The sequence below is a fragment of the Crinia signifera genome, unplaced genomic scaffold, assembly GCF_055691185.1.
Source record: "Crinia signifera unplaced genomic scaffold, ASM5569118v1 HAP2_SCAFFOLD_91, whole genome shotgun sequence".
Lineage (NCBI taxonomy): Eukaryota > Metazoa > Chordata > Amphibia > Anura > Myobatrachidae > Crinia > Crinia signifera.
In genome coordinates, this window is record NW_028142827.1 from 166,794 (window position 1) to 190,677 (window position 23,884).

Sequence of the window (23,884 nt, forward strand, 5' to 3'; positions counted from 1 at the left end):
TGTGTGTGTGTGTGTGTGTGTATATATAGGTGATCTACGTCGTTTAGGGCCTGAAGTTGGGCAGCAGACCCAAAAAACCTTAGATCACCTATATTACCTGCTTTACCAGTGTATGTTATACTATAATTAATGTTCAGACAATCCTATGTCGTGGTAAGTGAGGGAGCACAGTATGCATTAGGGATGTGCATCGGCCACTTTTCGGGTTTTGGGTTCTGATTACCTTGAGGTTTTGGGTTCTAATGGGTTTTGCCAAAACACCTCCTAAGTGTTTTGTGTTTGGATTTCTTGGGTTTTGGGTTCTGATTTTTTTTGTTAAAAAAGCATAAAAACTGTTAAAATCGCAGAATTTGGGCTTTTTTTTTTTTTTTTGCTCCTACGCTATATTAACCTCAATAACATTAATTTCCACTCATTTCCAGTCTATTCTGAACACCTCACAATATTGTTTTTAGGGCAAAAGGTTGCACCGAGGTAGCTGGATAACTATGCTAAGCCACACAAGTGTGCGGCACAAACACGTGGCTCATGTAAGAGTGGCACTGCAGCGGTAGATACGGCATTACTAGTCACCAGACAGGTAGATTATTAGGCAGTGAGCCCCAGACCAGACAGGTAGACACGGCAGTATTAGGCAGTGAGCCCCATACCAGACGGTAGATACGGCAGTATTAGGCAGTGAGCCCCAGACCAGACAGGTAGACATGGCAGTATTAGGCAGTGAGCCCCAGACCAGACAGGTAGAGATACGGCAGTATTAGGCAGTGAGCCCCAGACCAGAGGTAGACATGGCAGTATTAGGCAGTGAGCCCCAGATCAGACGGTAGATATGGCAGTACTAGGCACCAGACAGGTAGATAAGACAGTACTAGGCACAAGACAGGTAGATACGTCAGCAATACTAGTATTGTGCACCAGCAGAATTTATAATTAATTTTATTATTAGGTACTGCTTGGCAGTGGCACTCAGTGGCACACGTCAGTGCACAAGCAGCATGGAATTATTTTTTACAGTCCCACACAGCACAAGTATTATTTTTTTATTAAATTAGATATAGCAGACTAGTATGTACTTGTACGCTTCGGGCACGGTGGCTCGCTGCGCTCCAACACTATATAAAATCAACTCCATGCGTAGTTGGATAGTAGGGGTATGAAAAAATGGGGTGCATTTAACATGGGAGTCCAGATAATACATAAGTACCGAGATTTTAGATGGAAGCAAAATGAAAGCATACATCACAATAGAGGAGGCACACTTGCGCGCGCCTGAAATTAGGGGGCGTGGCTTGCCGTGGGAGGGGGTGTGGCCTATAATCGCGGTGTCACACGAGGCGTCTATTTATCACTGGCCAGCAACTAATGGGGGATCCTATACAGAAAATGTGCAGCATAAATATAAAATAGTATGAAAAAATATACAACAACCAAATATTAAAGCAATACTGTAGGTAAGTGCCCCTTGTTGGAATAATCAGTGAGGCAGGCATTCAGCTAGTAAATTACTGAGCATGACAGGAGGAGTGGAGCATGTATTGGGTGCCAGTCGGGGCCCGGGGGTGGTGGGAGAGAGGATCAATAAGGATCAGGCTTAGTGGGTAGGAGAGAGGATAAAGAATCAGATAATGTTATACTTACTGCTGCTCCCGGCTCCCGCTGCCCGGCTCACTGCCACTGTTCAATGCTGCTGCCGCACCTCAGTTCCTCCTCTCCGCTGCCCTCCTGCTCCTGGTAGAGATGGGTCGTTGGCGAACGAACCGGTTCTTTTGAACGGATCCCATTAAAGAACGAACGACCCGCCGATCCCAAAAAAGGTGATCCGTTTCAGTTTACAATGCATTTTCCTGATCTCAGTGCTGCCACCTGTGGCAGCTAAGATGTACTACCTCTGTAGACTGAGTACAGTGCTGTGACTACAAGTGATAGAAAGATTAGCTGCTGCTGCCGCCAGGGATAGCCCTCGGTGCAGACGCCATCGATGGTTGCCATCGATGGCGATTCTGCACCCAGCCATCGATCAGTGTTTTTATTCGGTCATGTACTGTATATTCCCCCTTTTTTTAAAGTGAGCCGAGGTTCCGTCTAAAAGATACGTATCTTTTCACTAACTGTCCCGATGGGACCCGGATCCGCTCAGTGACCCGTTTTGTCCATCTCTAGCTCCTGGTGCTTCCGGCTCCCGCTCACACTGCTGCTGCCGCTCACTTCAGCGCTGCTACTGCTGCCCAGTGACGCACCATGGCTACCCACACAGCCCCGCGGTGGCCCACGGAACATGCCGTTCGCACATGCGCAGTAAAACATTTTGGGAGAGGGGACAAAAATGCGGGAGGAACCGAGGGATTTGCAAGAGAGCGGGAGGAGGATTGAAAAAAACGGGAGACTCCCGCTAAATGAGGGAGGGTAGGCAAGTATGCATTATACACAGCCCCCATATTACATTATACACAGCCCCCCATATTACAGTATACACAGCCCCCCCATATTACATTATACACAGCCCCAACATATTACATTATACACAGCCCCCCATGTGACATTATACAGAGTACCCCCATGTTACATTATACACAGTCCCCCCACAGCCCCCCATATTACATTATACACAGCCCCCCATATTACATTATACACAGCCCCCCCATATTACATTACACAGTTCCCCCCATATTACATTATACACAGTACCCCCATGTTACATTATACACAGTCCCCCACAGCCCCCCATATTACATTAAACACAGCCCCCCATATTACATTACACAGTCCCCCCATATTACATTATACACAGTACCCCCATGTTACATTATACACAGTCCCCCCACAGTCCCCCATATTACACTATACACAGCCCCCATATTACATTATACACAGCCCCCCCATATTACATTATACACATTACCCCCATGTTACATTATACACATTATACACAGTCCCCCATATTACATTATAAACAGCCCCATATTACATTATACACAGCCTCCCATATTACATTACACAGTCTCCCCCCCCCCAAACACTACACAGAGTACCCACAGTAATTACAGCCCCCCTCCCCACATAGCCCCACAATAGTGTATGACGAGTTGAATATGACATATAACGAGCTGAATATAGTGTATGGCGAGCTGAATATGACATATAACGGGCTGAATATAGTGTATGACGAGTTGAATATGACATATAACGAGCTGAGTATGACATATAACGAGCTGAATATAGTGTATGGCGAGCTGAATATGACATATAACGGGCTGAATATAGTGTATGACGAGTTGAATATGACATATAACGAGCTGAGTATGACATATAACGAGCTGAATATAGTGTATGGCGAGCTGAATATGACATATAACGAGCTGAATATAGTGTATGACGAGTTGAATATGACATATAACGAGCTGAATATAGTGTATGACGAGTTGGATATAATGTATGACGAGCTGGATATGGTGTATAACGAGTTGGCTATGAATATGACCAGCTGCATATAGTGTATAGCGAGTTGGCTATGAATATGACCAGCTGCGTATAGTGTATAGCGAGTTGGCTATGAATATGACGAGCTGAATATGACGAGCTGAATATAGTGTATACCGAGTTGGCTATGACATATAACGAGCTGAATATGATGAGCTGAATATGACGATTGCGTTTTATTTATTTACTAGGTGATTCATCGCGCCCTACGGGCGCTCTTCACACCGTTGTAAGGGGCTGCGCCCCCTTAATTTGTGAACATTTGCATATGAGAAAGATGGTTAGAATTGTATGAAAGATGCCCTGTATTGCAACTTGAGCTATAGGTGAAATGTGTTAAATAGAGAGCATATGATGTGGAAGGGGGTGTGTATTATTTTGTTTAATTAAAAAGCGGTTACAGAGTAAGATGTACATTGATAGTGTGGATGGTACAGTGACATTTGTGGGTGTGGGGGGGCTGTGTGTGCATGTTGTTTAGGTGTGTGTGTGTGCAATAGTATAATAGGGTGTTTCTGAGTCAGCGGCTCCCCACTGGCGGAGGTCACGACACAGGAAAACAGGAGGCTGGGTAGTGATAGGGGTGTGTGGGCATAAGGGGGACTAAATGTTAGATTGCAGCGCTCAGCGCCTGTCTCCGCATACACTGCTTAGTGTAAGACTTACAGTCTTCCTTTTTCCCCTTGCAACCAACGTAGTTAAGCGTCACCCTGAGTGACAGGTCGCTTAAGCGAATAGCAGGGCAGAGACCCCTGACCCTGCTGGCAGCGTTACTCTTTCCTGTGAGGAAGTCCCCGCGTTAGAGTGTGCCTCAGATCGTGTGTGACTCCGTCCATGCTGTTTGTAGCTCCACGTGCACCGGAGCGCATAGGAGCAAGCCCCCGCTGTAATCCCGTTACCAGCGTGACTTTTGCACAGGGAGATCAGTCATCATTGGCAGCAGCGAGACTGGGAGAGATACCGCAGCGTAAACCAGCAGACTGTCATTTACCCTGCACGCGCCAAAACGCTACAGCTAAGTAACAACCAGAGACTGTTGTTACCAAATGTACAAGTTGTATTACTGCTTGAAGTTAACTACTAAAGTACTGTTGTAACCTACAAGCCTGCCACTTGAATAAACCCTTCAAACTGGTTATATCTTCTAAGTGTGAGGTCTAACAACCACACTGCACGTACTTATATACACTCTGCCAATAGGTTATGGGCCCAGCACGTCACGTGCGCGAAGATTAACCCCCTGAAGACAAAGTGCTAGCGCAGTACATAAAAGAACACAAAGGAATTATTTCTAAATTGCCATTTGTGGAAGAGTTAACGAGAATGCACAGTACAGGGCATAGCATGAACTTTCCAAAGCTCAAAGGCTCAGAGAATTACACTACATGGAAGTTCGCTATGGAAATGCAGCTTAAGAGGGAGAAGCTATGGAAAATCACAATAGCCCCAGGAGAAAGTCCAAACCCAGAAGAGGTAGACAAGGCCATTGGCACAATAGGCCTGGCTGTGGAGCAGCATGTTTATTCTACTATCTGTGGGAAGGAGTCCGCTAAGGACATGTGGACAACTCTACAAGGTGCTTATGAAAATAAAGGCTTAATGAGAAGGATAAGTCTGAGACGCACACTGTATGGAACAAAATTGAATGCATGCAAGGACATGAACGACTATATTGATAAAATACTATCGATAGCTCAGCAATTGGCGTGTGTAGGAGCAAAAGTGGATGAGGAAGAAGTAGCAATGGTAATGCTGCAGAATTTGACAGAGGAATTTGACTTTCTGGTTGTCGCACTAGAGTCAAATGAGACCAAGCTTACAACTGAAGTTGTGAGAGCCAAACTACTACAGTTCCAAGAGAGAATCCACAAGGATGCCATAGCTGAAGGTTCTGCCTTAGTAGCAAAGGGTGCGAAACCCAAGAAATGCACATTCAAATGTTATGTGTGCCACAAAGTAGGGCACAAGGCTTCAGAATGCAGGCTGAAGAACACTAGTGGCATGCACAAGCGGCATGATAAAAAGAACGAGTCAGCACTGAATGTAACAGACAAGCCAAGGAGGGATCTCTGGTACATGGACTCGGGAGCCTCTAGACACTTCAGCTGCAACAAGGAGTGGTTCAATTCTTTAACACAGTGTAACCCCACAACAGTTACCGGGATTGGTGAAAAGATCCTTACTGCTTCAAGTGTTGGGACAATCACAGTGAGACTAAGAATTGAGGGACAGACAGTAGTCACAGATATCCAAGACGTCCTGTATGTACCAGAATTGGGAAGTAACCTCATCGCTATCAGCGTACTCGAGGCAAAAGGCTACAGAGTCCAGTTTGCAAAGGGCAAGTGCATGGTGCATAATGAAAGAGGGACTGTAATTGCTTCAGCAACCCGATGCAACCAACTATACGTCCTAGACACAGATGAATGTGTAGCTTTGGCAGCCTCTGCTGAAAATGAGTCCATGGAGCTCTGGCACAGACGTTTGGGACACTTAGGATATGATAATGTCCAAAAATTAGCTGATGGGATGGCAACAGGAATCACAGTGAAAGACACCGGAAGACCTGTGTGCGAGAGTTGCATAAAAGGCAAGCAGACCCGCAACCCATTTCCCAAGTCAGCAAGCAGAGCAGAAACACAACTAGCTCTGGTACACACAGATGTGTGCGGACCAATGGAAGAGGAGTCAACCAGTGGTTACAAATACTTCATGACTCTCATCGATGACGCCACAAGAATGACACACGTATACTTCATAAAGAAGAAAAGTGAGGTGGTCAAGAAAATTGTGGAGTACAAGAACCTAGTGGAAACTCAGACGGGCCTAAAACTAAAGGTCCTGAGATCCGACAATGGGGGAGAGTACGAAAATGAAATACTAACCGACTTCCTAAAAAGGCATGGCATAAAGCATCAGCTGACGATGGCCTACACGCCTGAACAGAATGGCGTAAGTGAAAGGGCGAACAGAACAATCGTTGAAAGAGCACGAGCGATGGTGAACGATGCTGGCCTGGAGAAGAGTTTTTGGGCAGAAGCTGTATCTACTGCAGTATACCTGAAAAACAGAACACCTACAGTGGCCGTGAAGGGAAAAACCCCCTTAGAGGCCTGGTCTGGGAAGAAGCCAGACATCAGTCACCTCCGTGTCTTTGGGAGCAGAGCTTATGCACATATACCAAAAGAGAGAAGGAAGAAACTTGACCCAAAATCAAGACAGTGCATATTGCTAGGCTATTGTGAGGAGAGCAAAGGGTACAGGCTCTGGGATGCAGAGAACAGACGTCTCCTGAAATCAAGAGATGTGATATTTCAAGAAACAGCATCACCCACAAAAGCAAAAGAGCAAGAAAAGCAAGCACTAGTAGAGGTATGTGAAATAGAAAGCATACCTGCAACAGAAAATACTGAAGGAGGAAGCGAACCAACTAAGGCCCTTATTCTGGTTGGTGCGGTCGAGCCGCATATGCGGCTCCGACCGCACCAGACGAATCCCCGCCCACGCTACGGATCGCCACGGCCGTCCGTACACGGACGGCTGGCGATCCGCACGAAAATGGTGGAGGCGTACGCCTCCACCATGGTGGGAGCTGCCCCCTGCATTCGATGGTCGACGACCATCGAAGGCAGGGCCGCACGCCGCGGCAGCTCCCGCAAGCTGAGACCACACGGACGATTGTCCGTGTGGTAGCTTGTATGGGGGCTGAAAGCTGACATCCGCCGACGTCAGCTTTCCGCCCCCATGAGTGGCGTCATGCCCTCATTACCATGCGTACGCCCCGCGTTTGCATGGGAACGCCCATGAAACGCAGGGCGTATACATAGGGAAATGAGGGACTGAAGCCCCTCACGCCCCTATACGCCCCCTTTGCGGCGTCTAATTTTTTTAAACGGAGATTTCCCCTGCACATGCGCAGAGTGACCTCTGCGCATGTGCAGAGAGAAAACATCGGCGGTACGGCCGCATGCGGGCCGTACCGCTTCAATCTGAATAAGGGCCTAAAAGAGCTTCTGTGAGAAGAAACAAGGGCATACCAGCCAGAAGATATGAGGAAGAATATGCGAATATTGCTTTCAGTGAACCTCAGAGTATTCAAGAAGCGAAAGCGTGCAGTGATTGGGCGAAATGGAAATCTGCAATAGACACAGAGTTATCAGCACTGAGAGAGAACGATACTTGGACCATAGTAAATAGGCCAAGCAACCGCAAGACAGTCAAGAACAAGTGGGTCTTCTGCAAGAAGTTAAATTCAGACGGAGAAGTTGCCCGTTACAAAGCCCGTCTTGTTGCTAAGGGATACACACAGAGATCCGGAATTGACTATGGGGAGATATACTCACCTGTTGCGAGGTATAACACTCTCAGATTAGTAATTGCAGTCGCCACTTTACAAGACTTACTGCTATACCAATTAGACTTCGATTCAGCGTTTCTAAATGGAGAACTACTTGAAGAGATCTATATGGAATCACCAGATCATTATGATGAGAATGAACTTCAGACAGAGAAAGTGTGTCTTCTGAAGAAATCCATATATGGCCTAAAGCAGAGTGGTCGTTGCTGGTACATAAAATTGGACACAGTACTGCTTGAAATGAATTTTATTAGATCAGAGACTGACCACTGCCTTTATCACAAAACTCTGGGAGAAAAGTTGTTCATCATAGCAGTCTATGTGGATGATATACTTATAGCAGGTCACGAAGATCACATCACAAGTGTAAGAGATCAACTGAAACAGAGATTCAAGTTGAAAGACTTAGGTCCAGCCAATCATCTGTTGGGCATGAGGATTGTTCAAAACTTGCAAAAGGGAACAGTCACAGTCGACCAACAAACGTACATCGAGGCAACAATCTTGAAGTATGGGATGGCAGACTCCAAGTCAGTGAATACACCAATTGACAAAAGCATCAAGATTACAAAAAGTATGTCACCAACCACACAAGAAGAAATAGAGGAAATGCAAGATGTTCCTTACAAGAACGTGGTTGGAAGTCTTATGTATGCAAGTATTGGAACTCGTCCAGACATCACTCATGCAGTCAGTCGGGTGAGCCAATTTGCAATAAATCCTGGAAGACAACACTGGATCGCAGTGAAGAGGATTCTGAGATACCTAAAAGGTACAAGTTCCTTGAAATTAAAATTCGCCAAGACAAGCAATTCAAATTTGAAAGTCTTCTGCGATGCCGACTGGGGAGCAGATGAAGATGATCGTCGTTCCCACACCGGTTACCTGTTCACACTGGCCGGAGCAGCAGTTAGTTGGGCGAGTAGAAAACAACCGACCGTTGCTCTCTCAACAACCGAGGCCGAATACATGGCTCTTACAGAGACATCAAAAGAAGCACTCTGGATCAAAGAGACTTTGTGTGAGTTAGGTCTACTTTATGAAGAAGAGACTATCAGTATCGCATGTGATAACAGGGGAGCAATAGATCTTTCCTGTACTACCAAGCACCATGGAAGGTCAAAGCACATCGCGATAAGACATCACTTCATCAGAGAACTAGTGGAGAACAAGTCCATCGATGTTGAATACATTGCAAGTGAACAGAATGTCGCTGACATGCTTACTAAAGGACTGTCGGGAAACTTGCTTATTAAGTTCGTGAAGGACTGTGGACTTGTCTAAGTTCAAAAATGTTGATTTGAAGTTTTGATGTTCTGAATGTCTTTTTTTCTCTCTAACCATATTTTCGGTTACAGGTATTACAAAAGGACAAAGCATTGTATTGAGTTCTTTTATGTAGCCGAAGACAGCCTTAAGCGAGGGGGAGTGTTAGATTGCAGCGCTCAGCGCCTGTCTCCGCATACACTGCTTAGTGTAAGACTTACAGTCTTCCTTTTTCCCCTTGCAACCAACGTAGTTAAGCGTCACCCTGAGTGACAGGTCGCTTAAGCGAATAGCAGGGCAGAGACCCCTGACCCTGCTGGCAGCGTTACTCTTTCCTGTGAGGAAGTCCCCGCGTTAGAGTGTGCCTCAGATCGTGTGTGACTCCGTCATGCTGTTTGTAGCTCCACGTGCACCGGAGCGCATAGGAGCAAGCCCCCGCTGTAATCCCGTTACCAGCGTGACTTTTGCACAGGGAGATCAGTCATCATTGGCAAGCAGCGAGACTGGGAGAGATACCGCAGCGTAAACCAGCAGACTGTCATTTACCCTGCACGCGCCAAAACGCTACAGCTAAGTAACAACCAGAGACTGTCGTTACCAAATGTACAAGTTGTATTACTGCTTGAAGTTAACTACTAAAGTACTGTTGTAACCTACAAGCCTGCCACTTGAATAAACCCTTCAAACTGGTTATATCTTCTAAGTGTGAGGTCTAACAACCACACTGCACGTACTTATATACACTCTGCCAATACTAAAGAGGAGGGTGGGAGATACTGTACAGCTTCTGCCAGTGGGTGAGGGGCCAGCGTGGCAGTACAGGAGTACAGGATGGTGGCCCTTAGTCAGTGTCTCCTCCTACTGGGTGGGAGTTTGGGTGCATGAGAGCAGGAGGCTGGGCTATGAGGCCTGATAGGGGCATGTGGGCAAAACATTGTCAGCGACTCCCCAGTGGTGGAAGTTACGGTTCAGGAGAGCAGGAAGCTGGGTAGTGATAGGGGTGTGTGAGTATACGGGGGACTAAAGAGGGGCTTAGGGGTGCTGCCGTGGGTGGATGCCGTAAATTGCGGGAGGGTCGCGCGGGGGGGGGGGGGGGTACCGCGAATTGTGGGAGGGGGGGGGGCGCGGGGGGTTGCAGCGAATCACGGGAGGGTGGGTCGCGGGGGCGGGGGGTTGCCGCAATGACAGGAGAGGGGGTCAGGGGTGGGGAATCGCGGTAGGGGGGTCGTGGGGGCACCGTGAACAGCGGGAGGGGGGCCCGGGGGTTGGCGCGAATCGTGGGAGGGGGGTCGCGGGGTGCCGCAATCGCAGGAGGGGGGGTGTCACGGGGTGGGGCCGCGAATCGCGGGAGTCACCGGGGGTGCCGCGAATTGCGGGGGTGTGCTGCAAATCGCGGGAGGGGGGTCGCGGGGTGCCGCGAATCGCCACAAGAAAAAATCAACACAGAAAGTTCAACACATGTAAATGTTGACATAAGTGTGGCACTTCATCGGTGTCCATGTCGACACATGAGAATGTATATGAAAACATTAAAAAAAAAGAAAAATAAATCTTCAAAAACTCATGTCAACCTTTTTCATTGTCGACCATAGCCGTGCCAGTGTTTTGCATGTGCCATTTAATCCTGGGGTTGCTGTGAATCGCACGCGGGGGTGGGGGGGAGGGAGGAGGTGAGGGGTGTCCGCGAATCACGGGAGGAGGGGTCGTGGGTGGATGCCGTGAATTGCGGGAGGGGAGGGTCGCGGGGGTGGGGGGTGTGGGTGCCGCGAATTGTGGGAGGGGGGCGTGGGGGGTTGCAGTGAATCGCGGGAGGGTGGGTCGCGGGGGCGGGGGGTTGCCGCAATGACAGGAGGGGGGGTCAGGGGTGGGGAATCGCGGTAGGGGGGTCGTGGGGGGCACCGTGAACCACGGGAGGGGGGGCCCGGGGGGTTGGCGCGAATCGTGGGAGGGGGGGTCGCGGGATGCCTGGAATCGCAGGAGGGGGGGTGTCACGGGGTGGGGCCGCGAATCGCGGGAGTTACCGGGGGTGCCGCGAATTGCGGGGGGTGTGCTGCAAATCGCGGGAGGTGCCGCGAATTGCCACAAGAAAAAATCAACACAGAAAGGTCAACACATGTAAATGTTGACATAAGTGTGGCACTTCATTGGTGTCCATGTCGACACATGAGAATGTATATGAAAACATTAAAAAAAAGAAAAATAAATCTTCAAAAACTCATGTCAACCTTTTTCATTGTCGACCATAGCCGTGCCAGTGTTTTGCATGTGCCATTTAATCCTGGGGTTGCTGTGAATCGCGCGCGGGGGTGGGGGGAGGGAGGAGGTGAGGGGTGTCCGCGAATCACGGGAGGAGGGGTCGTGGGTGGATGCCGTGAATTGCGGGAGGGGGGGTCGCGGGGGGGGGTGTGGGTGCCGCGAATTGTGGGAGGGGGGCGCGGGGGGTTGCAGTGAATCGCGGGAGGGTGGGTCGCGGGGCGGGGGGTTGCCTCAATGACAGGAGGGGGGGGCAGGGGTGGGGAATCGCGGTAGGGGGGGTCGTGGGGGGCACCGTGAACCGCGGGAGGGGAGGCCCGGGGGGTTGGCGCGAATCGTGGGAGGGGGGGTCGCGGGGTGCCGCGAATCGCAGGAGGGGGGGTGTCACGGGGTGGGGCCGCGAATCGCGGGAGTTACCGGGGGTGCCGCGAATTGCGGGGGTGTGCTGCAAATCGCGGGAGGGGGGTCACGGGGGTGCCGCGAATTGCCACAAGAAAAAATCAACACAGAAAGGTCAACACATGTAAATGTTGACATAAGTGTGGCACTTCATTGGTGTCCATGTCGACACATGAGAATGAATATGAAAACATTGAAAAAGTGAAAAATAAATCTTGTCAACCTTTTTCATTGTCGACCATAGCCATGTCAGTGTTTTGCATGTGCCATTTAATCGTGGGGATGCCGTGAATGGGGGGGGGGGGGGGGGGAGGGAGGGAGAGAGGTGCATACCTCCCAACATGACCCTCTCCAGGAGGGACACATTGCTCTGTTTCTGGACTTTCTTCTTAATTTATGGATTACCATCACCAGTGCTTAAACACCTTTCTTATCAATCACCCTGTTTAAAACAGGTGATGACAATCCTAAATTGAGATGGAAGTCCACAACCCAGCGTTACAGCTCCAGACACACTTTGAGTGACAGATGTAGCCAAATATATAAGAGATTTATTTTTTAAGAGGCCCCGGACACTGTATATACTAATAGGGCTGGGCTGCCTGCTAGATAGGCTGTATGCCCGCCCTTGTCTGTGAGGATTGGACACATGTACACATGACCTGTGATTGACAGAGGAGCCGATACGCGTGTGCCGCCTCCCAGCTGCCCCGTCTTCCAGATCACAGGACAGTGGTGGACGCGTACTTCCGGGAGCTTCGCCGCCTGGACCACAGGAGGAGACTGGTCAGCCCTGCAGCGCTGCCCTGGTGTGGACCGTCTGGTGGTGAGTACAGTCAGACTGCTGCATGATGTCGCCGGCTACCCCCGCTGCCACCATGTCCTGACTGCGTCTCCTTCCTCCACCCTCCCACGCTGCTGCCTCGGCCTCCCGTTTACTGCTGCACCAGCCGCCCTCCTCCATTTCTACATACAGTATAAGGGTGACATTTTGATGGCTTACAATTTAAGGGGCTGTTGTGATGAAAGACAGTGTGGGGCTGGTGCGATGGTGACAGTGTGGGGCTGTTGCAATGGGGAGACTACAGTGCGGGCATGAGCAATGGGGAGACTACAGTGTGGAGCAGGTGCAATGGGGAGACTACAGTGTGGGGCTGGTGTGATGGGGACAGTGTGGGGCTGGTGTGATGGGAGACTACAGTGTGGGGCTGGTGTGATGGGAGACTACAGTGTGGGGCTGGTGTGATGGGAGACTACAGTGTGGGGCTGGTGTGATGGGAGACTACAGTGTGGGGCTGGTGTGATGGGAGACTACAGTGTGGGGCTGGTGTGATGGGAGACTACAGTGTGGGGCTGGTGTGATGGGAGACTACAGTGTGGGGCTGGTGTGATGGGAGACTACATTGTGGGGCTGGTGAGATGGGGACAGTGTGGGGCTGGTGCGATGGGGGACAGTGTGGGGCTGCTGCGATGGGGAACAGTATGGGACTGCTGCGATGGGGGACAGTGTGGGGTAGGTGCAATGGGGTGTGGGTTTTTTTCCTTGAAATGCCGCCTGCCACCGATGGGAATAAAAAATAATCCGCGTGGCATTATATGAATTTTGGCTCAATCCACGTGGCATTATGTGAATTTTGGCATAATGTGTAAGGGGCAAGTATAATGGGGTCTATTATTTTGTTGCAGAATGTGTAGAAGTGGTATATGGTGTGGAACACTACACAAGGCCAATTTTGAGTGTCCACACCCTCTTTTCCTGAGCGCTCGCGCACAAATGTATTGACACTATTGACACCAAGGTGGGCCTGTGTACTTTAAATGCCAGGACCTATTTTTAATCCCATTCCCGCCCTTTATCTGCTCTCTGAGCGTGCACACTGGCACCATCTCTTTGCAAGTTTTTGAACAGGATTCTCCTAAACTCACTATGCCGCTATTTTTACATACTGTTGTAGACCAGCATTTTTTTTTTTTTTAAATATGGATGTTTTCCTCCTCTTCCCTTCCCTTCAGGATGCTACTAAAACCTTGCTGCCACTGAGGACCCCCAGGACGTTGCTCAGGACACCGCCCAACATAGATGGGAAGGATACAGGCGGGGAGACAGCTGCCCCAACTCCGCCCCCAGGGCGCTGCGGCAGAGAACAGAGCCCAACGCTGCTGGGAACGACGCTGAGGAGGAGAGAGGTGCCCTATCCGACAGATGCTGCAGTACCCCCACCTGCGACCGATTCTATGTGAGTGCACTCTTCGGTCACGACTGGCGAAGAGTATGTCTTGGGGGGGGGGGGGGGGGCGAGGGAGGGGAGAGGAGGTGCAAGATTAATCTGCTTTGGGCTAAGGGAAGAGGTGTGGCATGATGCTAGGTGGTGGGTTGTGATTACATGTAATGGGCATTAAGGGGTTTAGCAGTGGTGTCAAACTCATGGCCCTCCAGCTGTTGTGGAACTACACTTCCCAGCATGTCCTGCGACAGATTTTAGCGATACATTATATAAAATCTGTGGCAGGGCATGTAGGGATGTGTACTTCCACAACAGCTGGAGGGCCGTGACTTTGACACCACTGGGTTAAGGCATACCTTTTAAATATGTTTTAGGTACACGGTAACACCATAATGTCCCCCCTTCTGTTATTTTGTTTGTTTAAAATAAAATTGATGGCGACATCTGTGTGTGTATATATGTATATGTGTGTATATATTCGCTCCCTCACCACCGTGGCAAGCGATCCACGTCCCCCCCTTGTCGGGATTTTGGCGGTCGGGATTCCGGCGTCGGGATTTTGAACGCCGGGATCCCGACCGCCGGGATTTCATACTGAATCCTCGCTCCCTTACCACCTCCTTCTCTTCCGATTCCCCTCCTCTGCTTCCCCTCCTCCTTTGCTATGCTTCCCTCCTCCGCACCCCCTCTCCCCCTCCACTGCTCTTCTGCTCTCCCTTCTAACTCTTCCTCTACTCTGCTCCCCATCCTCCTCTGCCCCCCCTCCTCCTCACCTCCTTCTTCTCTGATCCCCCTCCTCTCCTCCACTTCCCCCTCCTCCACAAACCCTATCTTCCTCTCCCCTGCTCTCTCTTTCCCCTCTATCTCTCTCCTCCTCACCAATTTCCCCACACTTCTCTATCTCTCTTTCAGACTGCCGGTGACCCCGTGCTGGGGTGCAGGAAGAGAAGACTCGGCGCCATGGAGTTGGAGCAGGAGGAGATGACTAGCACTGGGGAAAAAAGAGTGCAGAAGACCCATGAGCAGGGGCCGAAAACATGGTGTTTCCATCACTGCTGATCATGTAGAATGAAGCATCGATGACAAGAGGTACATAGCACCTGTGTATACTGCTCTCCCTTCTCCGCTCCTTCTCCACACCTCCACTTCCCATCCTCCTCACCCCCTCTCCTCTGCTCCCCCTCCTCCTCTCCTTCACTTTCCCTCCTCTGCTCCTGCTCTCCTTTCTTCTCTCCTCCTTTCCCTCTCCTCCTTTCCTCAGCTCCCCCATCACCTTCTCATCTACTCTCCATCCTCCGATCCCCCCTCCTCTCCTCTGCTTCCCCTCCTCCTCCGCTTCCTCTATTCTGCTCCCTCTCCTCTTCCGCTCCTTTGCCCCCTCTCCTCTTCCACTCATCCGCTCCTTCTTCCCTTATCCCCCTCCTCTCCCCTGTTCTCTCTTTCCCCTCTATCTCTCTCCTCCTCACCAATTTCCCCACACCTCTCTCTCTCTCTCTCTCTCTCTCTCTTCTCTCCTCTCCTCTCCTCTCCTCTCCCCCTCTTCTCTCTCTTCTCTCTCTCTCGGACTGCCAGGGACCCAGCTGTGGGGTGCAGGAAAAGAAGACCCAGCGCCGGGAAGATGAAGGATAAGATGACTAGCACTTGGGAAAGAGAATGCAGCAGACCCATGAGCAGGGGTAGAAAACCCGGCATTCCATTGCTGATCATGTAGCATTCAGCGCCGATGACAAGAGGTACACTGCGCCTGCGTATACTGCTCTCCCTTCTCCACTCTTTCTCCACACCTCCTCACCACCTCTCCTGCTCTACCTTCTCTGCTTCACCTCTCCCTCTCCTATGCTCCCCTCCTCCTCTCCTTCACTTTCCCTCCTCCGTTCTTGCTCTCCCTTCTCCTCTCCTTCCCTTCCACTCCTCCTTCTTCTTCCCTCATCTCCCCCACCTCCTCCTCATTTACTCTCCATCCTCCGCTCCCTCCTCTCCTTCCCCTCCTCGTACGTTTCCTATATTCTGCTCCTTGTCCTCTGCCTCCACTCTTCTGCTCCTTCTTCACTTATCCCACTCTTTCTTCCACTTCCCATCCTGCTCTCTCTTTCCCCTCTATCTTTCTCCTCCTCACCAATTTCCCCACACTTCTCTCTCTCAGACTGCCGGTGACCTTGTCCAGGAGGAGATGACTAGCACCGAGGAGAGAGAGTGCTGCAGACCTGGGAGCAGGGGCAGAAAAACCATCGCTACCATCGCTGCTGATCCTGAGAGGAGGTACACAGCGCTGGCTTGCACTGCGCTCCCTTCCTCACTCCTCCTCCACACCTCCTCCTTCCCCTATCTACTCCTCTCCCCCTCTGCTCCTCTTGTCTGCTCCTGCTCTCCATTCTCCCCTCCTCCTCAGCTCCCCCAACATCTCCACTCCCCCTCTCCTTTGCTTCCCTCCTGCTTACCTCCTCTCCTCCGCACCCCCTCCCCTTCTCTCCATTCTTCACTCATCCTCCACGCCTCCTCTCCTCCTCTTGTCTGCTCCTACTCTCCGTTCTCCAACGCTCCTCAGCTCCCCCACCACCGTCTCCGCTCCCCCTCCTCCTCTCCTTTCCCACCACCTCTCCTCTGCTTCCTCTCCTCCCCCGCTACTCCTCAACCCCTCCACTGCTTTCCCTTCTCCTCTCCTCTGTTCACTACCTCTCCTCCACTCCTTCACTTCCCCTCCTCACCCCCTCTCCTGCTTTCCTATGTCTGCTTTATCCTCTCCTCTGCTCAACTTCCTACTATCCTCCACCGCTACCCCCTCCTCTCCTCCGCTCTCCCTCTTCTGCTTCCCTTTATTCCTCCTCTCCTCTGCTTCCCCTCCTCCGCTCTCCCCCTCTCCCCTTTTTCTCTCCCCTGCTCTCTTCCCCTTTAAAGCTCTCCACCCCACCACCTTCCCCACATTTCTCCTTTCTCTCAGTCTCTACCTGACGTTGTCTTTCACCTTGAAACACACTCTCTCTGTCTTACTCCCTGTCTCTCCCTGATTCTCTCTGTATCTCTCACTTATTCTCTCTCCCCCTTTCTCTTTTCTGACACCCTATCATTCTCTCTCTCTCTCCATCTCTTTCCCTGACACCCTCTCTTACTCCGTTTCTCCCCTTTTCTCTACCTGACACCCTCTTACTCCATGTCTCTCCCTGATACCCCTTCTCTCCCCTGACATTCTCTCTATATAATTATTTCTCCCTGTCTCTCTCCCTTTCTCTCAATGACACCCTGTAGGCTATGCCCGGCTTTCATCCCCACCGCTGCTGGACCCATGGTAGGCTGGCAAAGTAAATAGCCTGCTATAGTGCTTCTTTTCTGCCCTATAGTGCATTTTCTCTGCCTTGCATCCCCACTGTCAAGCTCTCTGACCCTGTGTCCCCTGATTTCATGATCTCTGTCCCTGCATCCTCGCTGTCATAATCGCTGTCCCTTCATTCTTACTGTCGCATAATGTGAATTTTGGCTCATTCTCCGTAGCACCATAGCCAACATTTACCATACCCCCATATGTGTGTATATGTGTGCTCCAAAACGTTGCAATAAACAGTCATCACTGACTCTAAAAAGACCTTGGAGTGCTGTGTGGTGAGCGTTCTCCCTATTAAGGCATCTACCCCCACCCATATTGTAATATATAATCTATCCTGGAAACGCCCCTCTACAAATCTTGCATTTGGTCTTACCTGAATAACTTGTCGACCATGCCCATGTCAACCTTAGGCTTGCATCGACCTTCTGTCATTTCTGTGTTTAAAAAACGCACAAGGTGAATATTATATACTAGGTGATTCATCGCGCCCTACGGGCGCTCTTCACACCGTCGTAAGGGGCTGCGCCCCCTTAATTTGTGAACATTTGCATATGAGAAAGATGGTTAGAATTGTATGAAAGATGCCTGTATTGCAACTTGAGTTATAGGTGAAATGTGTTAAATAGAGAGCATATGATGTGGAAGGGGGTGTGTATTGTTTTGTTTAATTAAAAAGCGGTTACAGAGTAAGATGTACATTGATAGTGTGGATGGTACAGTGACATTTGTGGGTGTGGGGGGGGGGGGGGCTGTGTGTTCGTGTTGTTTAGGTGTGTGTGTGCAATAGTATAGTAGGGTGTTTCTGAGTCAGCGGCTCCCCACTGGTGGAGGTCACGACACAGGAAAACAGGAGGCTGGGTAGTGATAGGGGTGTGTGGGCACAAGGGAGACTAAAGAGGAGGGTGGGAGATACTGTGCAGCTTCTGCCAGTGGGTGAGGGTCCAGCGTGGCAGTACAGTATGGTGGCCCTTAGTCAGTGTCTCCTCCTACTGGGTGGGAGTTCGGGTGCATGAGAGCAGGAGGCTGGGCTATGAGGCATGATAGGGGCATGTGGGCAAAACATTGTCAGCGACTCCCCAGTGGTGGAAGTTACGGTTCAGGAGAGCAGGAAGCTGGGTAGTGATAGGGGTGTGTGAGTATACGGGGGACTAAAGAGGGGCTTAGGGGTGCTGCCGTGGGTGGATGCCGTGAATTGTCGGAGGGGGGGGGCGCGGGGGTTGCAGCGAATCACGGGAGGGTGGGTCGCGGGGGCGGGGGTTTGCCGCAATGACAGGAGGGGGGGTCAGGGGTGGGGAATCGTGGTAGGGGGGTCGTGGGGGGCACCGTGAACAGCGGGAGGGGGGGCCCGGGGGGTTGGCGCGAATCGTGGGAGGGGGGGTCGCGGGGTGCCGCAATCGCAGGAGGGGGGGGTGTCACGGGGTGGGGCCGCGAATCGCGGGAGTCACCGGGGGTGCCGCAAATTGCGGGGGGTGCTGCAAATCGCGGGAGGGGGGTCGCCGGGGGTGCCGCGAAATGCCACAAGAAAAAATCAACACAGAAAGTTCAACACATGTAAATGTTGACATAAGTGTGGCACTTCATCGGTGTCCATGTCGACACATGAGAATGTATATGAAAACATTAAAAAAAAAGAAAAATAAATCTTCAAAAACTCATGTCAACCTTTTTCATTGTCGACCATAGCCGTGCCAGTGTTTTGCATGTGCCATTTAATCCTGGGGTTGCTGTGAATCGCACGCGGGGGTGGGGGGGAGGGAGGAGGTGAGGGGTGTCCGCGAATCACGGGAGGAGGGGTCGTGGGTGGATGCCGTGAATTGCGGGGGGTGGGGGGTGTGGGTGCCGCGAATTGTGGGAGGGGGGGCGCGGGGGGTTGCAGTGAATCGCGGGAGGGTGGGTCGCGGGGGCGGGGGGTTGCCGCAATGACAGGAGGGGGGGTCAGGGGTGGGGAATCGCGGTAGGGGGGGTCGTGGGGGGCACCGTGAACCGCAGGAGGGGAGGCCCGGGGGGTTGGCGCGAATCGTGGGAGGGGGGGTCGCGGGGTGCCTGGAATCGCAGGAGGGGGGGTGTCACGGGGTGGGGCCGCGAATCGCGGGAGTTACCGGGGGTGCCGCGAATTGCGGGGGGTGTGCTGCAAATCGCGGGAGGTGCCGCGAATTGCCACAAGAAAAAATCAACACAGAAAGGTCAACACATGTAAATGTTGACATAAGTGTGGCACTTCATCGGTGTCCATGTCGACACATGAGAATGTATATGAAAACATTAAAAAAAAGAAAAATAAATCTTCAAAAACTCATGTCAACCTTTTTCATCGTCGACCATAGCCGTGCCAGTGTTTTGCATGTGCCATTTAATCCTGGGGTTGCTGTGAATCGCACGCGGGGGTGGGGGGGAGGGAGGAGGTGAGGGGTGTCCGCGAATCACGGGAGGAGGGGTCGTGGGTGGATGCCGTAAATTGCGGGGGGTGGGGGGTGTGGGTGCCGCGAATTGTGGGAGGGGGGGCGCGGGGGGTTGCAGTGAATCGCGGGAGGGTGGGTCGCGGGGGCGGGGGGTTGCCGCAATGACAGGAGGGGGGGTCAGGGGTGGGGAATCGCGGTAGGGGGGGTCGTGGGGGGCACCGTGAACCGCGGGAGGGGAGGCCCGGGGGGTTGGCGCGAATCGTGGGAGGGGGGGTCGCGGGGTGCCTGGAATCGCAGGAGGGGGGGTGTCACGGGGTGGGGCCGCGAATCGCGGGAGTTACCGGGGGTGCCGCGAATTGCGGGGGGTGTGCTGCAAATCGCGGGAGGTGCCGCGAATTGCCACAAGAAAAAATCAACACAGAAAGGTCAACACATGTAAATGTTGACATAAGTGTGGCACTTCATCTGTGTCCATGTCGACACATGAGAATGTATATGAAAACATTAAAAAAAAGAAAAAATAAATCTTCAAAAACTCATGTCAACCTTTTTCATTGTCGACCATAGCCGTGCCAGTGTTTTGCATGTGCCATTTAATCCTGGGGTTGCTGTGAATCGCGCGCGGGGGTGGGGGGGAGGGAGGAGGTGAGGGGTGTCCGCGAATCACGGGAGGAGGGGTCGTGGGTGGATGCCGTGAATTGCGGGAGGGGGGGTCGCGGGGGGGGTGTGGGTGCCGCGAATTGTGGGAGGGGGGCGCGGGGGGTTGCAGTGAATCGCGGGAGGGTGGGTCGCGGGGGCGGGGGGTTGCCTCAATGGCAGGGGTGGGGAATCGCGGTAGGGGGGGTCGTGGGGGGCACCGTGAACCGCGGGAGGGGGGGCCCGGGGGGTTGGCGCGAATCGTGGGAGGGGGGAGTCGCGGGGTGCCGCGAATCGCAGGAGGGGGGGTGTCACGGGGTGGGGCCGCGAATCGCGGGAGTTACCGGGGGTGCCGCGAATTGCGGGGGGTGTGCTGCAAATCGCGGGAGGGGGGTCGCGGGGTGCCGCGAATTGCCACAAGAAAAAATCAACACAGAAAGGTCAACACATGTAAATGTTGACATAAGTGTGGCACTTCATTGGTGTCCATGTCGACACATGAGAATGAATATGAAAACATTGAAAAAGTGAAAAATAAATCTTGTCAACCTTTTTCATTGTCGACCATAGCCATGTCAGTGTTTTGCATGTGCCATATAATCGTGGGGATGCCGTGAATGGGGGGGGGGGGGGGGGAGGGGGAGGGAGGGAGGGAGGTGCATACCTCCCAACATGACCCTCTCCAGGAGGGACACATTGCTCTGTTTCTGGACTTTCTTCTTAATTTATGGATTACCATCACCAGTGCTTAAACACCTTTCTTATCAATTACCCTGTTTAAAACAGGTGATGACAATCCTAAATTGAGATGGAAGTCCACAACCCAGCGTTACAGCTCCAGACACACTTTGAGTGACAGATGTAGCCAAATATATAAGAGACTAGGTGATTCATCGCGGGCGCTCTTAACCTGTGAGCCCCTTTATGTAGGGGTGGGTGTACTGCAGGATGGAGAGGGGGGCGGGTGCGATGTTGCCTGTGGTGGATATGGGGGTGCTGCGGGTGGCAGAGGGGTAGGTGTGGTGGTGCGGTGGGTGAGGGTCGGGTGCAAGAGTGCTTGGGGGTGGTGTGGGTGGGAGAGTTGTTGGTGTGGGGATACTGTGTGTGGAATAGCAGGTGCAGGGGTGGGCCATGTGGGTTGGTTAGGAGCAGGGGTGCACGGGTGGACTGAGAGGGGGTGTGCTGTGGGAGCGGGGGAGGTGTGTATGGGGGAGGAATGGATGCATGGGTACTGCACGTGGGGAATGGGGGTGTGCGGTGTTGGTGCGGCTGGGTGCAGGGGTACTGCATGTTGTGGAGGTCTGGGTTGGGGGGGTGCCGTGGGAGGGAGCAATAGTACCATGGGTGGGGGTTATTGGCAGGTGTGGGGTTGCGGCAGGTGGGGGAGAGTGTTTGGTGGTGGTGCGTGAGGGGCAGGTGTGGGTGTGCTGCAGGTAGTAGAGGTGCGGGGGGGGGGGGCTGTGTGTGTGCTCTTGTTTTGGTGATGGAGGGATGGGTGCAATGGTGGTTTAGGTGTGTGTGTGCAGGGGGTGTAGGAGTTGGGGGTGTGCGTGGGTGACGGTAGGGGTGTGGGTGTGATGTGGCATGGGGTGAGTCCGGTGGGGCGTTGGTGGTGGAGGGTCGGGCTTTGGTTTGCTGTGGGGGGGGGGGGGGGGGGGTTAGTCTCCAGGGACTGCCAATAATGACAAGTAGATTTCTGCTTGCACTCCTCCCAGTTTGTGAGCAGAAATATGACAAAACTAGAGTGGCGATGCACTTTTAAGCGATCAAACACACGAGTACCGGCATTCTCCAATATAGCATTACGCTGATTAGAATAGCTCTGTGACCTCTCTCCCGGCAGTATACACAGCGCGAAGAATATAATCAACCCCAATATTATTAGATAATTGGAGTACTTTTTAATCACAATGCTTTTGTTTCATTTACAGGAACAAAAATGAAAAATCATAAAAAGTCACTGTGTGACATCATACTGTACATGCTTTGCTGTCAAAACCTACAGTCTTAGACAAATTTTGGATAGTGGAAGGCCGACTCAAGTTGAAAATCTCGGAAACCAGAGATTAGAAATTCCTGATCCTAGGACAGATTCTTCTATACATGCAATCGCACCTGTTGAAGTGTATTTGCATTCTTCAATACCTACAAATGAATACTACTTCCCAACAGAGGAAATATCCATCCTATGGTATAACACCCTCATCCCCAGCCAGGTCAACGCAATCCCACTGAGCCTTTATTTAGACTGAGTATTAATGCAAGAGGAAGTGGAATACAGACATTTCAATAGCTCCCATAAGTGTTATGCTAACGACAGTTATTAAAGCTTTACATAGCTACACATTGTGTACGTTGTCTCTTTTTTTATTACCTAGTTACAACTCCAACAGTTTCTCAGCTGGAAACTAAGGGGTGTACTCAATACGGGAGAGGTAACTATACGGTGAGCAGCGCTGATAGCCTGCCATCAGTATTTAACGCTTCCCCCTCACTCACCGTTTCCACCTTGCCTGTTCCTTGAGATGAGGTGGAAATGGCGAGTGTGGCTGTCAAAACAGTGAGGTTTGCCACAAAATGCGGTGGGCTCACTGCATTTGCAGCGAACCTCACCATTTAGGGGAAGCCTCGCCGTCCTCTGACGGCGAAGATTCCTGGAACGTAGAAAGCGGTGAGGTGGCTGGACGTGAGGATAGCATTTCCTCGCCAAAAAATTCCATCCTCTCCGCCCGTGTGTCTGCACATTGAATACACGATTTTGTCTTATATACTGTAGAATGTATAGTTGAAACTAGCTATACCGGGGGAAGCGCCGTCGGAAGAGGACGCGCGCGCATCCCCTTTCGCAGATCGGCTGGCGGGGGATGGCGGCTGGCAATTCTTCCGCCATACCCTGCAAAGCTGCGACCGGCTCCATCTGTACCTTAATCATACACATATTGAGGCATATTCAATAAAAACGTTTATAATTATGTAATAGCTCTATATTGATATATGTGATTTGTCATAGTTTGTCAAAGTAGTACTTCATATGTACTTTTGCTGTGATATTGCTATTCAAATATATTCAAAACATTTTTTTACAAATATCTTAAACATTAAGTGTTAAGCAAACTTGCAAAATGGATTTATTTTTGTGTGCTTAAGTTCTTTTTCTTTAAATCAAAGGTTAAATTTGGATTAGTAACAGGCCATGCTTTGCAATTAAATGCTGCTCAGGTGCATACTGTAGGTGCCGATTCTGTGGGTGCACAAGGGCCCGAGCACCCACGGAAAATGATGAGCACCCACGGGCCTGAGTCCCGCTGCTGGGCCGCCATATTAACTTGCTAATTTGCGGCTGCAGCACCCACATCGCCGTACCAGCCACCTAGGAAACAGTATGCCGGGAAGAGTGTATTCTGTCCGCAGAGTACCTGCACTGTGGGGGCATTTTATGTATGTGGAACTCTGTTGCCGTAATTTGAATATTGGAGACAATTGTGCTCCATAATATAAATTGGTATTTTGTGGCCACACCCCTTCCCCATGAAGCCACTCATAACTGCAATCA

At 51.3% G+C, this 23,884-nt stretch overlaps 1 long non-coding RNA gene across 1 annotated transcript; it reads left to right on the forward strand.

The window, feature by feature from the left end:
* Window positions 1–15,574: 15,574 nt before the first annotated feature.
* On the forward strand, window positions 15,575–22,675 carry LOC146056812 (uncharacterized). Its single transcript, XR_014469417.1, has 3 exons — window positions 15,575–15,710; window positions 16,121–16,236; window positions 22,263–22,675. It is a non-coding gene; the product is annotated as an uncharacterized LOC146056812 (long non-coding RNA).
* Window positions 22,676–23,884: the final 1,209 nt, after the last annotated feature.